Source organism: Rosa rugosa, chromosome 2 (genome assembly GCF_958449725.1).
Source record: "Rosa rugosa chromosome 2, drRosRugo1.1, whole genome shotgun sequence".
Lineage (NCBI taxonomy): Eukaryota > Viridiplantae > Streptophyta > Magnoliopsida > Rosales > Rosaceae > Rosa > Rosa rugosa.
In genome coordinates, this window is record NC_084821.1 from 43,711,190 (window position 1) to 43,730,249 (window position 19,060).

Here is a 19,060-nt window from a genome sequence, read left to right on the forward strand (position 1 = left end):
GACTGTCCCGGTGACTTTGTGAGGTCATGGGCGAAGATCCGACCGTTGGATATTCGTATATTTGAGAAATAGTGATTCGGAAGGCGATTCGTGAGAATCCGACCGTCGGATTTTCATATAATTTTGTGGAGATGTTAGTAAGGGCGATTCAGGAAGATCTGACCGTTGGATCTTCGTGATAATTTTGGAGGATGATCCTAAGGGCGATCCGTGAGGATCCGACCGTTGGATCATCATATAAATTTGATCTGACCGTTGGATCATCATTAAATTAGAATCCGACCGTTGGATTTCTGTATATGTGTGGTCTATGAATGATTTCTAAGTTAAGATCGTGTTTGACTAGGTGGTTGATGGATTGATTGGTGAACGATTTCGGATCGTTGTTTTTGAGCTGTTAAGAAGACGCAGCGGGAATTTAGAGGTGAGTAAACCTCACGTGGTTCATATTACGAACCGAATAAATTTAATTACCTTATTTTGTCGTAATTGCGTGAAAATATTTATGGAATAAATATTTGTTTTAAAATCATATGGACTTGATCAACTACGGTCCATGGGTAAGTAAAATGATTTTTACTATACAAATGAATTTCTCGGTTTTATTGCATGTGAACTATAGTTGGTATTAGTGATTATCCCTGAGCGGATAATTACGTATATATATACTTACGTGATTATATGTGAATGGTGTGACATTGAAGAGTGTGGAATTGGGATGATTAAATTATTATGAATTGACATGTGACTTACCATAATTATATGTGATGAACATGATTGATGAGTTCTTGTTAATATTCATGATTTACATTGGAGGATGTATAGAGTTAGAGAATGTAGGGTTCTGAGGATGAGGTGTCTGAAGTTCGACGGTTAAGGATAACCGGAGTGTTTGTGTGCTGAGGACGGGGATGTCCAAGGTGCGACGGTTTATTATTAACCGAAGTTGTGTGCTGAGGACGGGGATGTCCAAAGCGCGACGGTTTATTATTAACCGAAGTATATGGTGCTGAGGACGGGGATGTCCAAAGCGCGACGGTTTATTATTAACCGAAGTATGTCGCATTACTTGCACCTAGGCCAAGGTGACTGGTAGCGATGTGGTTAGAGCTCTAACGTGTTATTGGGATGGACCAGAGTGGTGTTATGTGGGTTGGGTGTTTACAGGACCAGTGTGGTGTATTGTGATTTGAGGATTGTGAAAATGTATTCCTTGTGGTTTTCCATGAGTGGGTTGATGTCTCTTTGCAGACGTAATACTGTTGAATTTTACTTGAATTGTAATTTAATAAATCAACAGTTCTTTCTTGTTTACTCATACTGGCTGTAAAAAGCTTACCGGGTTTTGTGTTGTTGCAACTCCCGGTACACTATTCAAATTGTGTAGCGGGTAATCCTACAGGACAGGAGAACCAGGACGGTGATCGTGCGGTTAGAGCAATGGTTATTGTCACGCCCCGAATTTTGAATAACAAATTCAAATCCGAAACATGAATTAAACAACTTAAACAAATAAACGTTCTGAATTTTTTTTTCTCAGAAACAACCTCGCCACTCACGCTCAAATTCAAAACTCGAAGACCTCGAGTTAATTATTACAACTCACTCGTACAAAGTAAATTGTAAAGCTCTAATGAGCATAACAAACCTCACAACTGAAAATCAGAGTATTACAAAGCAGCTACTCTACACGGTTCGATCACCTTCCTGAATTCTCCAGTCCTGTAGGATTATCCGCTACACCGTTTGAATAGTGTACCGGGATTGCAACAACACAAAACCCGGTAAGCTTTTGACAGCCAGTATGAGTAAAAGAAAGAATGGTTGATTTATTATAACACAGTACTTTTAACTCAAGTAACAACCAACAATTTCAACATCCACAAAGAAAACCACAATCTCGATAATCGATCACCAAAATCATTAACTCCAAATCATTTGAAATCACACACAAAGAAATCAAATGAATCACTCATCTCTACTCTTAACAAGATGTCTTTATCCCCACAATACGGAATAATATTTCTCAACTTTCTACAAGTCTCATCCATCACTGCACTTCCCAATTAAACTAATAAGAACATTAATCATGCATAGAAAATTAATTCAGGAAATAACCAACACGCATAAAATCAGAAGTCATAGTAATCCCTGCATATAATTTAGTTCAGGAGATTACATTAAAATCAAACAATAAAATGAAAACGAGAAATAAACGGGAAATCGAACCATAGAAATGATCAAGGAAATAAATAGAGATAATAAACAATATAACCGAAAAAGAAGAAAAGAGAAAAAGAATAGAAATTTAAACAAAAGAATTAACAAGGAAATTAATTAAAAACATCATCAACTCACACTAATAAATCCATCCAAAACTCAACACCTTTTACCAAAAGGACTCTTACAAGTCACATCGTGACAAAATCATAGGAAATGTTAACCTAACAAATCATTATGAAAATCCGGTCCAACCTGGACACGTTGGCAGACAGACTAGAGCTCTAACTGATCGAAATCACTAACCGGGCCAAAGGCGTAATTACGATATATTGCCTGAGGATGCAACCTGCAAACCCCGGATCTTTAGGCCAACCTGACCCTTAGATCAAAACATTTAAGCGAGTCGCACTGGACCCAAAATGTTAAAACAAATCAAACGGAGAAATCACAACCTGTGACTCTCAAATCCTCAGACCACCGGTCGTCAGATTAAAACATTTAAAATGGTCATACCGGACCTGAAAATGTTTCCCAACCCAAAAGGAGAAATCACAACCTGCAACTCCCCAAATCCTCAAACACTTTTCAAAACAATAGAAATACCATTTCCCACGACATATTGTTTCCCGAAAAGTCATACCCAAAAACAATATATGAACTCACTCACAAATATTGTTTGCATCACTACAATTCTACCAATACATATATGTTTCCGACATATGTAAATATTCAATTCAATAATCCACATACCACAATGCCACACCATCCATATATATATTCCACATAAATATATATATACGTAATTATCCGCTCAGGGATAATCACTAATACCAACTATAGTCCACACAATAAAATCGTGAAATTCATTTTTATAGTTTAAATACATTTTACTTACCTATGGACCGTAGTTGATCAAGCCCATATGATTTAAAACAAATATTTATTTCATAAATATTTTCACACAATTACGACAAAATAAAGTAATTAAATTTATTCGGTTCGTAATATGAACCACGTGAGGTTTACTCACCTCGATATTCCCGCTGCGTCTTCAATTCAACACAATACACACCGAAACCGCTCACCCAAGGGAGACCGTCAATCACCTAATCACACATGACCTTAACTTAGCCAATAGCTCAAAAACATACTCAAACGACAATCCAACGGTCGGATCGAAATTAAATGATGATCCAATGGTCGGATCCTCACGGATCGCCTTTAGGATCACCCCCCAAAAATCATCACGAAGATCCAACGGTCGGATCTTCCTGAATCGTCCTTACTAACATCTTCACAAATTTATACGAAAATCCGACGGACGGATTCTCACGAATCGCCTCCCTAATCACTGTTTTGCATTTATACGAAGATCCAACGGTCGGATCTTCGCCCATGACCACACAAAGCCACTGGGACAGTCATAAGATCATCATATCAAAACTACAAGTCCATCTGACGGTCCTAACTTCACAGATCACAAATCTAACGATCGAAATCGATCGAAACTTAAAAATTCATAACTTAATCATACGATATCCAAAAATTACGTGTAATATACCAAAATGATCGTATTGAAATATAGAATCTGAAAATGTACAGAAACCATATTTTTGATCCCCGGAGGTGGCCGGAAAGGGCCGCCGGAGTTAGTGGCAGAGCCGCCGCCGACCACCGCCAATGGTGTCGGGGCCGGGCTGCTCCTCTTCCTCTCATCATGCTTAACAACTTTCATAACTACCATGTAAGCTGAAAATGACCGGAAGTGGTTGAAAGTACCTAAAACAGTCGAGGTGGCCGGAATTTTTCCAGAAACCGGCGAGAATTTGCAGAAACTGGCGAAGCTCCGATCAACGTAAAAATGTCCTCCTTTCGCTTCGATTCCTTCAGGAGACTTGTTCAGAACTTAAAGACGAACTCACTGGTTCAAGAATCACTCAAAACGAAGCTCTGCAGCTCGAGATATCTTGATCGAAAGCGTCGGTGGCCGGAAAATTTCCAGAATCCGGCGAGCTTGAATTCCGACGTAAAAACTTCAATTTCGGGCTTCGATTCCTTCTGAAGAGTTGTTAAGAAACACAAGATGAACTCACTGGTTCAAGAAACACCTAAAACGAAGTCCTGTAACTCGAGATATTTGGATCCCTTGCTCCGTTTCGATTCAAGTCGGGGTTGAACTCCAACCGCCTCCAGAGACAGCGCCGCCGTGAAAGGGTGTTTCTGGGAGTTTCAGATGGTTGAACCGAAGCTGTGGACGAAGTTTGAGGAGGTTTCGTGATCTGTAGCTCGAGTTATCACACTTGGAAAGAAATCGGGGCTGGACGTACCCGGTCTCTTCGCCGCCGTTTCCGACTGTGCCGTGACCCAAAACCGCTGCAGGTAGCTTCGCAAAGCTGAGATGATGCCACTGGAGGTTGTCCGGCGTTGAATGATGGCCTGTGGAGGAAAAGAGAGCTTGGAGAAATTTTTGCTTTGTTTCGGTATCTTTCGGACGAGAGAGAGTGAGAGTGTGAGTGAGGGAGAGAGAGAGTGTCGGCAATGTCGATCAACACAAACAATTAACCCAGCATAATCATTAAAGTTAAAGTAATCGAATCATGAAAGTAAAGCACACTGTTTGCTTTGATTAAAGAAACAACCGGGTATTACAATCTACCCCCCTTAAAGGAATTTCGTCCCGAAATTTAGGCGCAAGTTAATTGCTCTCGATTACGGTTAACCTAACCATCGAATCTCCATCTTTCCCCAAACTGTAGTAATCTACAAAGCCACAGCCCTTTGTATAAAAATACATTCCTATGGCCACTAAATCCTTTCATCACGAACGTAAACTCACACAACAACTGCTCAACAACACTCCACATCACATACACAAAATCGTCACATGGATCATCTCATAGATCCTCACATAGATCATCACATAGATCTTCACTTAGATCATCACTCTGTACTGGCATACAAGCACAGTAAACACTCCCACAAAGTGTTTCGCTACTCAATTAGCATCACGGTAAATCTCTATAGTAAAACTCAAGCATGCACCATTCTTCACAACAATAGAGATGCATCACTCAAAACAAATCATCCCCAAAAGTACGCCAATAAAATATGTCACCCAGTGACGATGACTTGGGCTTGCTCAATCCTTGGGCTAAGCATTAGGGCTGGTCAATTGGGCCGAAGAAACCGAACCATTCACATTTCGAACCGGCCCGAACCAATTTGGGTTTAACATTTGGGCCTACCATTCGGGCCGAACAATTGGGCTTAACATTTGGGCCTACCAATCGGCCCACCGACTTCCAGCTCGGCTACGGTATGAAATTGTACATACCGTAGGTATACCGTATATATGTATGCATACCGTACAGACCGTATATACGTATGCATATCGTACAACTATATATACGTATGCATACCGTACAGACCATATATATGTATGTATACCGTACATACCGTATATATGTCCGTATATCAAGCATATACGAGATCCAAAAATATTTGTAAGAGGTAAGGTTCGAACTCCCGACCTCGAACACGAAGGTTTTGCTCCCAACCACTGAAGCAAGAGCTGCCTTCATTAATATATGCTCACGTGTTATATTTATTATGTCATAAGCGACATAAATAAAATAACGGGGGAGGCAAGGTTCGAAACCTTAACCTGCTGCACGAAACCTTTGTCCCCAACCACTGGAGCACAAGCTGTGCTTAATATAATGTGTACAATTGTTATACTTATTATGTCATAAGCGAACATAATAAAAATAAACGAGGCAAGGGTCGAACCTCTGACCTCTTGTACAAGAGCTTTGCTCTTCAACCACTAGAGCACCAGCTGCTCTCGTTACTATCCATGCAACTCCTTTTATTTATTCTATCATAAGCGATAGAATAAAAACAAACTGTCGGTACACTCCACGTGCCACGACACGTCTCTTCCGTGATTTACGGAAAGCAGATCACTTTCGGCTAAAGCTGTCTGCCACAGCGCCTCGAGATTCCCTCGGTCCCCTTACACGCTCTCCACGCGCCAACAACTTTTCCGGGTTTCAGGGCGACTTTAATCCAACGCGTAGAATGAATCACAGGAATCGTCCATCCAACGGTGGAGATCTGCTCACCTCGCTCTATAAATAGGTGCATTCTGAGGGCGCAACTGTTCACTCCAAAGGAACGAAAATCTCTCCTGAGTTCCAGCCCCTCTCTCCCAACTCTTCAGCTTTCCTCTTCTTTCAAAACTCAAAACATTTCTTCTTCGATTCAATCCTTCTCTTCTGATCTTCTCTCCCATCTAGTTGATTCAATCCCATCTTTCCTCTGAACTTTCAGATCTCCAACCCACCATCATCATCCTTAATCCCTTTAACAACAACTCCTTCAAACACTCGACAACTTTACTCTTCGATCTTCACATCCCCTCAACCCATCACCATGGAACCACGAACTCTGCAACTGATGGAGCTACAAACCCAGCAACAAATCGAGGATGGAGGAAACAACCAAGCAGCCGGGAGTAGTGCCAACACAGATTTCTGGCGAAGCCGTGCCAGGTGGGTTCCTACTCCAGATCAAATAAGGATCCTCAGGGATCTTTACTACGACAAGGGAGTTAAGACCCCAACTACAGAGCATATTCACGAGATCTGTCTCCAGCTGCAACAGTATGGACAGGTTGAGGGCAAGAACATTTATTTTTGGTTCCAGAATGTCAGGGCTCGAGAGAAGCAGATGAAGAGGTGCAATCAGGCTGCTCAAGTGCCCATGGGAACTAGTTCTCCTGGTACTGGTGGATCCATTGATCTCAATTTTGGGTCCACTGGTTCTACTGGTGCTAGTGGATCTATCGACATCAATTTTGGGCCAGCTGGTGGATCCATTGACATCAATTTTGGGTCCACTAGTTCTACTGATGATGGTAGATCCATTAATCTCAACTTTGGTTCCACCGATTCTACTGGTAATGAAGGATTTCTTGATTTAAATTTTGTTTCATATTCTTCCTCACACTTCAACACTAATACCAGTACAACTCTTTTGGCACAACAGGAGGACAAACATCCCTGCAACAACGAGGAGGAGATCACCAGGAGGTTGAAACTCTTCCTCTGTTCCCCGTGCACGGCGAGGACGTCTTTGGTAACCCGAAGACTACTTCCGAGGAAGGTAGCGCATTTGGTTACTATTCTGGTGGCTCAGGCGGTTACAACAGTGGCTCTAACGTTTCTCTTGAGCTCAGCCTCAACCCATCCGGAGCTACTGATTAGGCTTAGTATAGCGTAGTTCCAATTTCCTTTTTGTAATATTAAATCAATAAGATGGTGTGCATGTTTTCTTTTCTTTTTGTTTAACCAACAACAACACCAATGATCGAATCTTGGTCACCCAATACTATTTTCAAAACCATAAACAACTCTACTGCACACATCTTTCATAATGATGCAATAAAAACAATCACTCAAAAAGAATCCAACAATCAATTAAGTCGCATCGAGGTCTAGCTAGTATCCTCTGAGTCAAACCAAACACAAACAATTTCATCGATAGGATTAGGGATTTATAAAGCTAAACACATCCTGAGTTAGCTAGGAAAAACCCACGTCTTTAGAGTTACTCTTACAAATCTTATAAAATCTCAACCATTCCATCTAAAAACATTTGTACGTCCAACTTAAGAAGGCAAAATTTCTATCAATTCATACTCGTATCCACATTCGATACTTGCATAGGTCAACATCATGCCTTCAACCAAACACTTCAACATTCAAAAGAACCGCACTTCCATAAAACAATTCTCATTGACTCAACAGAGTTAAATCCGGAGGTTCCCATTCCTCAAAGATTGTAACTCGCGGTAACTGAACTTATTCTAATACGAACCTACAAGACAACTTTACGGTTCTAAGTACTACCTCTTCGAATATCCATCATCTAAGAAGTATAGTATGCTTGGCTAATACACGTATAACACTTAAAACACAGTATAAGTCAAATACAAGTCCATATTAACCAAGTTGTTACTACAGGGAAGGTATTCACGTTCCTAAAACGACCTAGCGGCCTAAACAACTCCCAACACTCACGCATACCCAATGACTTAGCCAATACCGAAGAGCACACGATGGGGATCCGCTGCAGACGGGCCATCACTCGGAAAGTATTGACACATCACCAAATATGCACCTTACGCTCTGATACCAAACTGTCACGCCCCGAATTTTGAATAACAAATTCAAATCCGAAACATGAATTAAACAACTTAAACAAATAAACGTTCTGAATTTTTTTTTCTCAGAAACAACCTCGCCACTCACGCTCAAATTCAAAACTCGAAGACCTCGAGTTAATTATTACAACTCACTCGTACAAAGTAAATTGTAAAGCTCTAATGAGCATAACAAACCTCACAACTGAAAATCAGAGTATTACAAAGCAGCTACTCTACACGGTTCGATCACCTTCCTGAATTCTCCAGTCCTGTAGGATTATCCGCTACACCGTTTGAATAGTGTACCGGGATTGCAACAACACAAAACCCGGTAAGCTTTTGACAGCCAGTATGAGTAAAAGAAAGAATGGTTGATTTATTATAACACAGTACTTTTAACTCAAGTAACAACCAACAATTTCAACATCCACAAAGAAAACCACAATCTCGATAATCGATCACCAAAATCATTAACTCCAAATCATTTGAAATCACACACAAAGAAATCAAATGAATCACTCATCTCTACTCTTAACAAGATGTCTTTATCCCCACAATACGGAATAATATTTCTCAACTTTCTACAAGTCTCATCCATCACTGCACTTCCCAATTAAACTAATAAGAACATTAATCATGCATAGAAAATTAATTCAGGAAATAACCAACACGCATAAAATCAGAAGTCATAGTAATCCCTGCATATAATTTAGTTCAGGAGATTACATTAAAATCAAACAATAAAATGAAAACGAGAAATAAACGGGAAATCGAACCATAGAAATGATCAAGGAAATAAATAGAGATAATAAACAATATAACCGAAAAAGAAGAAAAGAGAAAAAGAATAGAAATTTAAACAAAAGAATTAACAAGGAAATTAATTAAAAACATCATCAACTCACACTAATAAATCCATCCAAAACTCAACACCTTTTACCAAAAGGACTCTTACAAGTCACATCGTGACAAAATCATAGGAAATGTTAACCTAACAAATCATTATGAAAATCCGGTCCAACCTGGACACGTTGGCAGACAGACTAGAGCTCTAACTGATCGAAATCACTAACTGGCCAAAGGCGTAATTACGATATATTGCCTGAGGATGCAACCTGCAAACCCCGGATCTTTAGGCCAACCTGACCCTTAGATCAAAACATTTAAGCGAGTCGCACTGGACCCAAAATGTTAAAACAAATCAAACGGAGAAATCACAACCTGTGACTCTCAAATCCTCAGACCACCGGTCGTCAGATTAAAACATTTAAAATGGTCATACCGGACCTGAAAATGTTTCCCAACCCAAAAGGAGAAATCACAACCTGCAACTCCCCAAATCCTCAAACACTTTTCAAAACAATAGAAATACCATTTCCCACGACATATTGTTTCCCGAAAAGTCATACCCAAAAACAATATATGAACTCACTCACAAATATTGTTTGCATCACTACAATTCTACCAATACATATATGTTTCCGACATATGTAAATATTCAATTCAATAATCCACATACCACAATGCCACACCATCCATATATATATTCCACATAAATATATATATACGTAATTATCCGCTCAGGGATAATCACTAATACCAACTATAGTCCACACAATAAAATCGTGAAATTCATTTTTATAGTTTAAATACATTTTACTTACCTATGGACCGTAGTTGATCAAGCCCATATGATTTAAAACAAATATTTATTTCATAAATATTTTCACACAATTACGACAAAATAAAGTAATTAAATTTATTCGGTTCGTAATATGAACCACGTGAGGTTTACTCACCTCGATATTCCCGCTGCGTCTTCAATTCAACACAATACACACCGAAACCGCTCACCCAAGGGAGACCGTCAATCACCTAATCACACATGACCTTAACTTAGCCAATAGCTCAAAAACATACTCAAACGACAATCCAACGGTCGGATCGAAATTAAATGATGATCCAACGGTCGGATCCTCACGGATCGCCTTTAGGATCACCCCCCAAAAATCATCACGAAGATCCAACGGTCGGATCTTCCTGAATCGTCCTTACTAACATCTTCACAAATTTATACGAAAATCCGACGGACGGATTCTCACGAATCGCCTCCCTAATCACTGTTTTGCATTTATACGAAGATCCAACGGTCGGATCTTCGCCCATGACCACACAAAGCCACTGGGACAGTCATAAGATCATCATATCAAAACTACAAGTCCATCTGACGGTCCTAACTTCACAGATCACAAATCTAACGATCGAAATCGATCGAAACTTAAAAATTCATAACTTAATCATACGATATCCAAAAATTACGTGTAATATACCAAAATGATCGTATTGAAATATAGAATCTGAAAATGTACAGAAACCATATTTTTGATCCCCGGAGGTGGCCGGAAAGGGCCGCCGGAGTTAGTGGCAGAGCCGCCGCCGACCACCGCCAATGGTGTCGGGGCCGGGCTGCTCCTCTTCCTCTCATCATGCTTAACAACTTTCATAACTACCATGTAAGCTGAAAATGACCGGAAGTGGTTGAAATTACCTAAAACAGTCGAGGTGGCCGGAATTTTTCCAGAAACCGGCGAGAATTTGCAGAAACTGGCGAAGCTCCGATCAACGTAAAAATGTCCTCCTTTCGCTTCGATTCCTTCAGGAGACTTGTTCAGAACTTAAAGACGAACTCACTGGTTCAAGAATCACTCAAAACGAAGCTCTGCAGCTCGAGATATCTTGATCGAAAGCGTCGGTGGCCGGAAAATTTCCAGAATCCGGCGAGCTTGAATTCCGACGTAAAAACTTCAATTTCGGGCTTCGATTCCTTCTGAAGAGTTGTTAAGAAACACAAGATGAACTCACTGGTTCAAGAAACACCTAAAACGAAGTCCTGTAACTCGAGATATTTGGATCCCTTGCTCCGTTTCGATTCAAGTCGGGGTTGAACTCCAACCGCCTCCAGAGACAGCGCCGCCGTGAAAGGGTGTTTCTGGGAGTTTCAGATGGTTGAACCGAAGCTGTGGACGAAGTTTGAGGAGGTTTCGTGATCTGTAGCTCGAGTTATCACACTTGGAAAGAAATCGGGGCTGGACGTACCCGGTCTCTTCGCCGCCGTTTCCGACTGTGCCGTGACCCAAAACCGCTGCAGGTAGCTTCGCAAAGCTGAGATGATGCCACTGGAGGTTGTCCGGCGTTGAATGATGGCCTGTGGAGGAAAAGAGAGCTTGGAGAAATTTTTGCTTTGTTTCGGTATCTTTCGGACGAGAGAGAGTGAGAGTGTGAGTGAGGGAGAGAGAGAGTGTCGGCAATGTCGATCAACACAAACAATTAACCCAGCATAATCATTAAAGTTAAAGTAATCGAATCATGAAAGTAAAGCACACTGTTTGCTTTGATTAAAGAAACAACCGGGTATTACAATCTACCCCCCTTAAAGGAATTTCGTCCCGAAATTTAGGCGCAAGTTAATTGCTCTCGATTACGGTTAACCTAACCATCGAATCTCCATCTTTCCCCAAACTGTAGTAATCTACAAAGCCACAGCCCTTTGTATAAAAATACATTCCTATGGCCACTAAATCCTTTCATCACGAACGTAAACTCACACAACAACTGCTCAACAACACTCCACATCACATACACAAAATCGTCACATGGATCATCTCATAGATCCTCACATAGATCATCACATAGATCTTCACTTAGATCATCACTCTGTACTGGCATACAAGCACAGTAAACACTCCCACAAAGTGTTTCGCTACTCAATTAGCATCACGGTAAATCTCTATAGTAAAACTCAAGCATGCACCATTCTTCACAACAATAGAGATGCATCACTCAAAACAAATCATCCCCAAAAGTACGCCAATAAAATATGTCACCCAGTGACGATGACTTGGGCTTGCTCAATCCTTGGGCTAAGCATTAGGGCTGGTCAATTGGGCCGAAGAAACCGAACCATTCACATTTCGAACCGGCCCGAACCAATTTGGGTTTAACATTTGGGCCTACCATTCGGGCCGAACAATTGGGCTTAACATTTGGGCCTACCAATCGGCCCACCGACTTCCAGCTCGGCTACGGTATGAAATTGTACATACCGTAGGTATACCGTATATATGTATGCATACCGTACAGACCGTATATACGTATGCATATCGTACAACTATATATACGTATGCATACCGTACAGACCATATATATGTATGTATACCGTACATACCGTATATATGTCCGTATATCAAGCATATACGAGATCCAAAAATATTTGTAAGAGGTAAGGTTCGAACTCCCGACCTCGAACACGAAGGTTTTGCTCCCAACCACTGAAGCAAGAGCTGCCTTCATTAATATATGCTCACGTGTTATATTTATTATGTCATAAGCGACATAAATAAAATAACGGGGGAGGCAAGGTTCGAAACCTTAACCTGCTGCACGAAACCTTTGTCCCCAACCACTGGAGCACAAGCTGTGCTTAATATAATGTGTACAATTGTTATACTTATTATGTCATAAGCGAACATAATAAAAATAAACGAGGCAAGGGTCGAACCTCTGACCTCTTGTACAAGAGCTTTGCTCTTCAACCACTAGAGCACCAGCTGCTCTCGTTACTATCCATGCAACTCCTTTTATTTATTCTATCATAAGCGATAGAATAAAAACAAACTGTCGGTACACTCCACGTGCCACGACACGTCTCTTCCGTGATTTACGGAAAGCAGATCACTTTCGGCTAAAGCTGTCTGCCACAGCGCCTCGAGATTCCCTCGGTCCCCTTACACGCTCTCCACGCGCCAACAACTTTTCCGGGTTTCAGGGCGACTTTAATCCAACGCGTAGAATGAATCACAGGAATCGTCCATCCAACGGTGGAGATCTGCTCACCTCGCTCTATAAATAGGTGCATTCTGAGGGCGCAACTGTTCACTCCAAAGGAACGAAAATCTCTCCTGAGTTCCAGCCCCTCTCTCCCAACTCTTCAGCTTTCCTCTTCTTTCAAAACTCAAAACATTTCTTCTTCGATTCAATCCTTCTCTTCTGATCTTCTCTCCCATCTAGTTGATTCAATCCCATCTTTCCTCTGAACTTTCAGATCTCCAACCCACCATCATCATCCTTAATCCCTTTAACAACAACTCCTTCAAACACTCGACAACTTTACTCTTCGATCTTCACATCCCCTCAACCCATCACCATGGAACCACGAACTCTGCAACTGATGGAGCTACAAACCCAGCAACAAATCGAGGATGGAGGAAACAACCAAGCAGCCGGGAGTAGTGCCAACACAGATTTCTGGCGAAGCCGTGCCAGGTGGGTTCCTACTCCAGATCAAATAAGGATCCTCAGGGATCTTTACTACGACAAGGGAGTTAAGACCCCAACTACAGAGCATATTCACGAGATCTGTCTCCAGCTGCAACAGTATGGACAGGTTGAGGGCAAGAACATTTATTTTTGGTTCCAGAATGTCAGGGCTCGAGAGAAGCAGATGAAGAGGTGCAATCAGGCTGCTCAAGTGCCCATGGGAACTAGTTCTCCTGGTACTGGTGGATCCATTGATCTCAATTTTGGGTCCACTGGTTCTACTGGTGCTAGTGGATCTATCGACATCAATTTTGGGCCAGCTGGTGGATCCATTGACATCAATTTTGGGTCCACTAGTTCTACTGATGATGGTAGATCCATTAATCTCAACTTTGGTTCCACCGATTCTACTGGTAATGAAGGATTTCTTGATTTAAATTTTGTTTCATATTCTTCCTCACACTTCAACACTAATACCAGTACAACTCTTTTGGCACAACAGGAGGACAAACATCCCTGCAACAACGAGGAGGAGATCACCAGGAGGTTGAAACTCTTCCTCTGTTCCCCGTGCACGGCGAGGACGTCTTTGGTAACCCGAAGACTACTTCCGAGGAAGGTAGCGCATTTGGTTACTATTCTGGTGGCTCAGGCGGTTACAACAGTGGCTCTAACGTTTCTCTTGAGCTCAGCCTCAACCCATCCGGAGCTACTGATTAGGCTTAGTATAGCGTAGTTCCAATTTCCTTTTTGTAATATTAAATCAATAAGATGGTGTGCATGTTTTCTTTTCTTTTTGTTTAACCAACAACAACACCAATGATCGAATCTTGGTCACCCAATACTATTTTCAAAACCATAAACAACTCTACTGCACACATCTTTCATAATGATGCAATAAAAACAATCACTCAAAAAGAATCCAACAATCAATTAAGTCGCATCGAGGTCTAGCTAGTATCCTCTGAGTCAAACCAAACACAAACAATTTCATCGATAGGATTAGGGATTTATAAAGCTAAACACATCCTGAGTTAGCTAGGAAAAACCCACGTCTTTAGAGTTACTCTTACAAATCTTATAAAATCTCAACCATTCCATCTAAAAACATTTGTACGTCCAACTTAAGAAGGCAAAATTTCTATCAATTCATACTCGTATCCACATTCGATACTTGCATAGGTCAACATCATGCCTTCAACCAAACACTTCAACATTCAAAAGAACCGCACTTCCATAAAACAATTCTCATTGACTCAACAGAGTTAAATCCGGAGGTTCCCATTCCTCAAAGATTGTAACTCGCGGTAACTGAACTTATTCTAATACGAACCTACAAGACAACTTTACGGTTCTAAGTACTACCTCTTCGAATATCCATCATCTAAGAAGTATAGTATGCTTGGCTAATACACGTATAACACTTAAAACACAGTATAAGTCAAATACAAGTCCATATTAACCAAGTTGTTACTACAGGGAAGGTATTCACGTTCCTAAAACGACCTAGCGGCCTAAACAACTCCCAACACTCACGCATACCCAATGACTTAGCCAATACCGAAGAGCACACGATGGGGATCCGCTGCAGACGGGCCATCACTCGGAAAGTATTGACACATCACCAAATATGCACCTTACGCTCTGATACCAAACTGTCACGCCCCGAATTTTGAATAACAAATTCAAATCCGAAACATGAATTAAACAACTTAAACAAATAAACGTTCTGAATTTTTTTTTCTCAGAAACAACCTCGCCACTCACGCTCAAATTCAAAACTCGAAGACCTCGAGTTAATTATTACAACTCACTCGTACAAAGTAAATTGTAAAGCTCTAATGAGCATAACAAACCTCACAACTGAAAATCAGAGTATTACAAAGCAGCTACTCTACACGGTTCGATCACCTTCCTGAATTCTCCAGTCCTGTAGGATTATCCGCTACACCGTTTGAATAGTGTACCGGGATTGCAACAACACAAAACCCGGTAAGCTTTTGACAGCCAGTATGAGTAAAAGAAAGAATGGTTGATTTATTATAACACAGTACTTTTAACTCAAGTAACAACCAACAATTTCAACATCCACAAAGAAAACCACAATCTCGATAATCGATCACCAAAATCATTAACTCCAAATCATTTGAAATCACACACAAAGAAATCAAATGAATCACTCATCTCTACTCTTAACAAGATGTCTTTATCCCCACAATACGGAATAATATTTCTCAACTTTCTACAAGTCTCATCCATCACTGCACTTCCCAATTAAACTAATAAGAACATTAATCATGCATAGAAAATTAATTCAGGAAATAACCAACACGCATAAAATCAGAAGTCATAGTAATCCCTGCATATAATTTAGTTCAGGAGATTACATTAAAATCAAACAATAAAATGAAAACGAGAAATAAACGGGAAATCGAACCATAGAAATGATCAAGGAAATAAATAGAGATAATAAACAATATAACCGAAAAAGAAGAAAAGAGAAAAAGAATAGAAATTTAAACAAAAGAATTAACAAGGAAATTAATTAAAAACATCATCAACTCACACTAATAAATCCATCCAAAACTCAACACCTTTTACCAAAAGGACTCTTACAAGTCACATCGTGACAAAATCATAGGAAATGTTAACCTAACAAATCATTATGAAAATCCGGTCCAACCTGGACACGTTGGCAGACAGACTAGAGCTCTAACTGATCGAAATCACTAACCGGGCCAAAGGCGTAATTACGATATATTGCCTGAGGATGCAACCTGCAAACCCCGGATCTTTAGGCCAACCTGACCCTTAGATCAAAACATTTAAGCGAGTCGCACTGGACCCAAAATGTTAAAACAAATCAAACGGAGAAATCACAACCTGTGACTCTCAAATCCTCAGACCACCGGTCGTCAGATTAAAACATTTAAAATGGTCATACCGGACCTGAAAATGTTTCCCAACCCAAAAGGAGAAATCACAACCTGCAACTCCCCAAATCCTCAAACACTTTTCAAAACAATAGAAATACCATTTCCCACGACATATTGTTTCCCGAAAAGTCATACCCAAAAACAATATATGAACTCACTCACAAATATTGTTTGCATCACTACAATTCTACCAATACATATATGTTTCCGACATATGTAAATATTCAATTCAATAATCCACATACCACAATGCCACACCATCCATATATATATTCCACATAAATATATATATACGTAATTATCCGCTCAGGGATAATCACTAATACCAACTATAGTCCACACAATAAAATCGTGAAATTCATTTTTATAGTTTAAATACATTTTACTTACCTATGGACCGTAGTTGATCAAGCCCATATGATTTAAAACAAATATTTATTTCATAAATATTTTCACACAATTACGACAAAATAAAGTAATTAAATTTATTCGGTTCGTAATATGAACCACGTGAGGTTTACTCACCTCGATATTCCCGCTGCGTCTTCAATTCAACACAATACACACCGAAACCGCTCACCCAAGGGAGACCGTCAATCACCTAATCACACATGACCTTAACTTAGCCAATAGCTCAAAAACATACTCAAACGACAATCCAACGGTCGGATCGAAATTAAATGATGATCCAACGGTCGGATCCTCACGGATCGCCTTTAGGATCACCCCCCAAAAATCATCACGAAGATCCAACGGTCGGATCTTCCTGAATCGTCCTTACTAACATCTTCACAAATTTATACGAAAATCCGACGGACGGATTCTCACGAATCGCCTCCCTAATCACTGTTTTGCATTTATACGAAGATCCAACGGTCGGATCTTCGCCCATGACCACACAAAGCCACTGGGACAGTCATAAGATCATCATATCAAAACTACAAGTCCATCTGACGGTCCTAACTTCACAGATCACAAATCTAACGATCGAAATCGATCGAAACTTAAAAATTCATAACTTAATCATACGATATCCAAAAATTACGTGTAATATACCAAAATGATCGTATTGAAATATAGAATCTGAAAATGTACAGAAACCATATTTTTGATCCCCGGAGGTGGCCGGAAAGGGCCGCCGGAGTTAGTGGCAGAGCCGCCGCCGACCACCGCCAATGGTGTCGGGGCCGGGCTGCTCCTCTTCCTCTCATCATGCTTAACAACTTTCATAACTACCATGTAAGCTGAAAATGACCGGAAGTGGTTGAAATTACCTAAAACAGTCGAGGTGGCCGGAATTTTTCCAGAAACCGGCGAGAATTTGCAGAAACTGGCGAAGCTCCGATCAACGTAAAAATGTCCTCCTTTCGCTTCGATTCCTTCAGGAGACTTGTTCAGAACTTAAAGACGAACTCACTGGTTCAAGAATCACTCAAAACGAAGCTCTGCAGCTCGAGATATCTTGATCGAAAGCGTCGGTGGCCGGAAAATTTCCAGAATCCGGCGAGCTTGAATTCCGACGTAAAAACTTCAATTTCGGGCTTCGATTCCTTCTGAAGAGTTGTTAAGAAACACAAGATGAACTCACTGGTTCAAGAAACACCTAAAACGAAGTCCTGTAACTCGAGATATTTGGATCCCTTGCTCCGTTTCGATTCAAGTCGGGGTTGAACTCCAACCGCCTCCAGAGACAGCGCCGCCGTGAAAGGGTGTTTCTGGGAGTTTCAGATGGTTGAACCGAAGCTGTGGACGAAGTTTGAGGAGGTTTCGTGATCTGTAGCTCGAGTTATCACACTTGGAAAGAAATCGGGGCTGGACGTACCCGGTCTCTTCGCCGCCGTTTCCGACTGTGCCGTGACCCAAAACCGCTGCAGGTAGCTTCGCAAAGCTGAGATGATGCCACTGGAGGTTGTCCGGCGTTGAATGATGGCCTGTGGAGGAAAAGAGAGCTTGGAGAAATTTTTGCTTTGTTTCGGTATCTTTCGGACGAGAGAGAGTGAGAGTGTGAGTGAGGGAGAGAGAGAGTGTCGGCAATGTCGATCAACACAAACAATTAACCCAGCATAATCATTAAAGTTAAAGTAATCGAATCATGAAAGTAAAGCACACTGTTTGCTTTGATTAAAGAAACAACCGGGTATTACAGTTATAGTTTTACAGCAATTGTAATAGTGAGGCGAGTTAAGCTCATTTGAGCCTTACAATTTGATTTGGTGGGAGTGTGCTGTAATAAATAACTTGAGGATTTGGGTTATTGTAAATTTGAGAGTTGTGAAGTGTGGTTGTTTGTGAGAAAAAAATTCAGGATGTTAGTTGTAATTTGTTATTATTCATGTTTCGGATTTGAATTGATTATTCAAAATTCGGGGCGTGACAG

The 19,060-nt window shown here is 40.7% G+C and overlaps 3 long non-coding RNA genes across 3 annotated transcripts; all 3 read right to left on the reverse strand.

Moving 5' to 3' along the window:
• Nucleotides 1-1,491: 1,491 nt before the first annotated feature.
• LOC133731224 (uncharacterized) lies at nucleotides 1,492-4,152 on the reverse strand. Its single transcript, XR_009856679.1, has 3 exons — nucleotides 4,003-4,152; nucleotides 3,254-3,329; nucleotides 1,492-1,737 (listed from the first exon to the last, which is right to left on the reverse strand). It is a non-coding gene; the product is annotated as an uncharacterized LOC133731224 (long non-coding RNA).
• A 4,317-nt stretch (nucleotides 4,153-8,469) lies between these two features.
• LOC133729503 (uncharacterized) lies at nucleotides 8,470-11,129 on the reverse strand. Its single transcript, XR_009856393.1, has 3 exons — nucleotides 10,980-11,129; nucleotides 10,231-10,306; nucleotides 8,470-8,715 (listed from the first exon to the last, which is right to left on the reverse strand). It is a non-coding gene; the product is annotated as an uncharacterized LOC133729503 (long non-coding RNA).
• A 4,317-nt stretch (nucleotides 11,130-15,446) lies between these two features.
• Nucleotides 15,447-18,107, reverse strand: LOC133729504 (uncharacterized). The gene is made up of 3 exons (XR_009856394.1): nucleotides 17,958-18,107; nucleotides 17,209-17,284; nucleotides 15,447-15,692 (listed from the first exon to the last, which is right to left on the reverse strand). It is a non-coding gene; the product is annotated as an uncharacterized LOC133729504 (long non-coding RNA).
• Nucleotides 18,108-19,060: the final 953 nt, after the last annotated feature.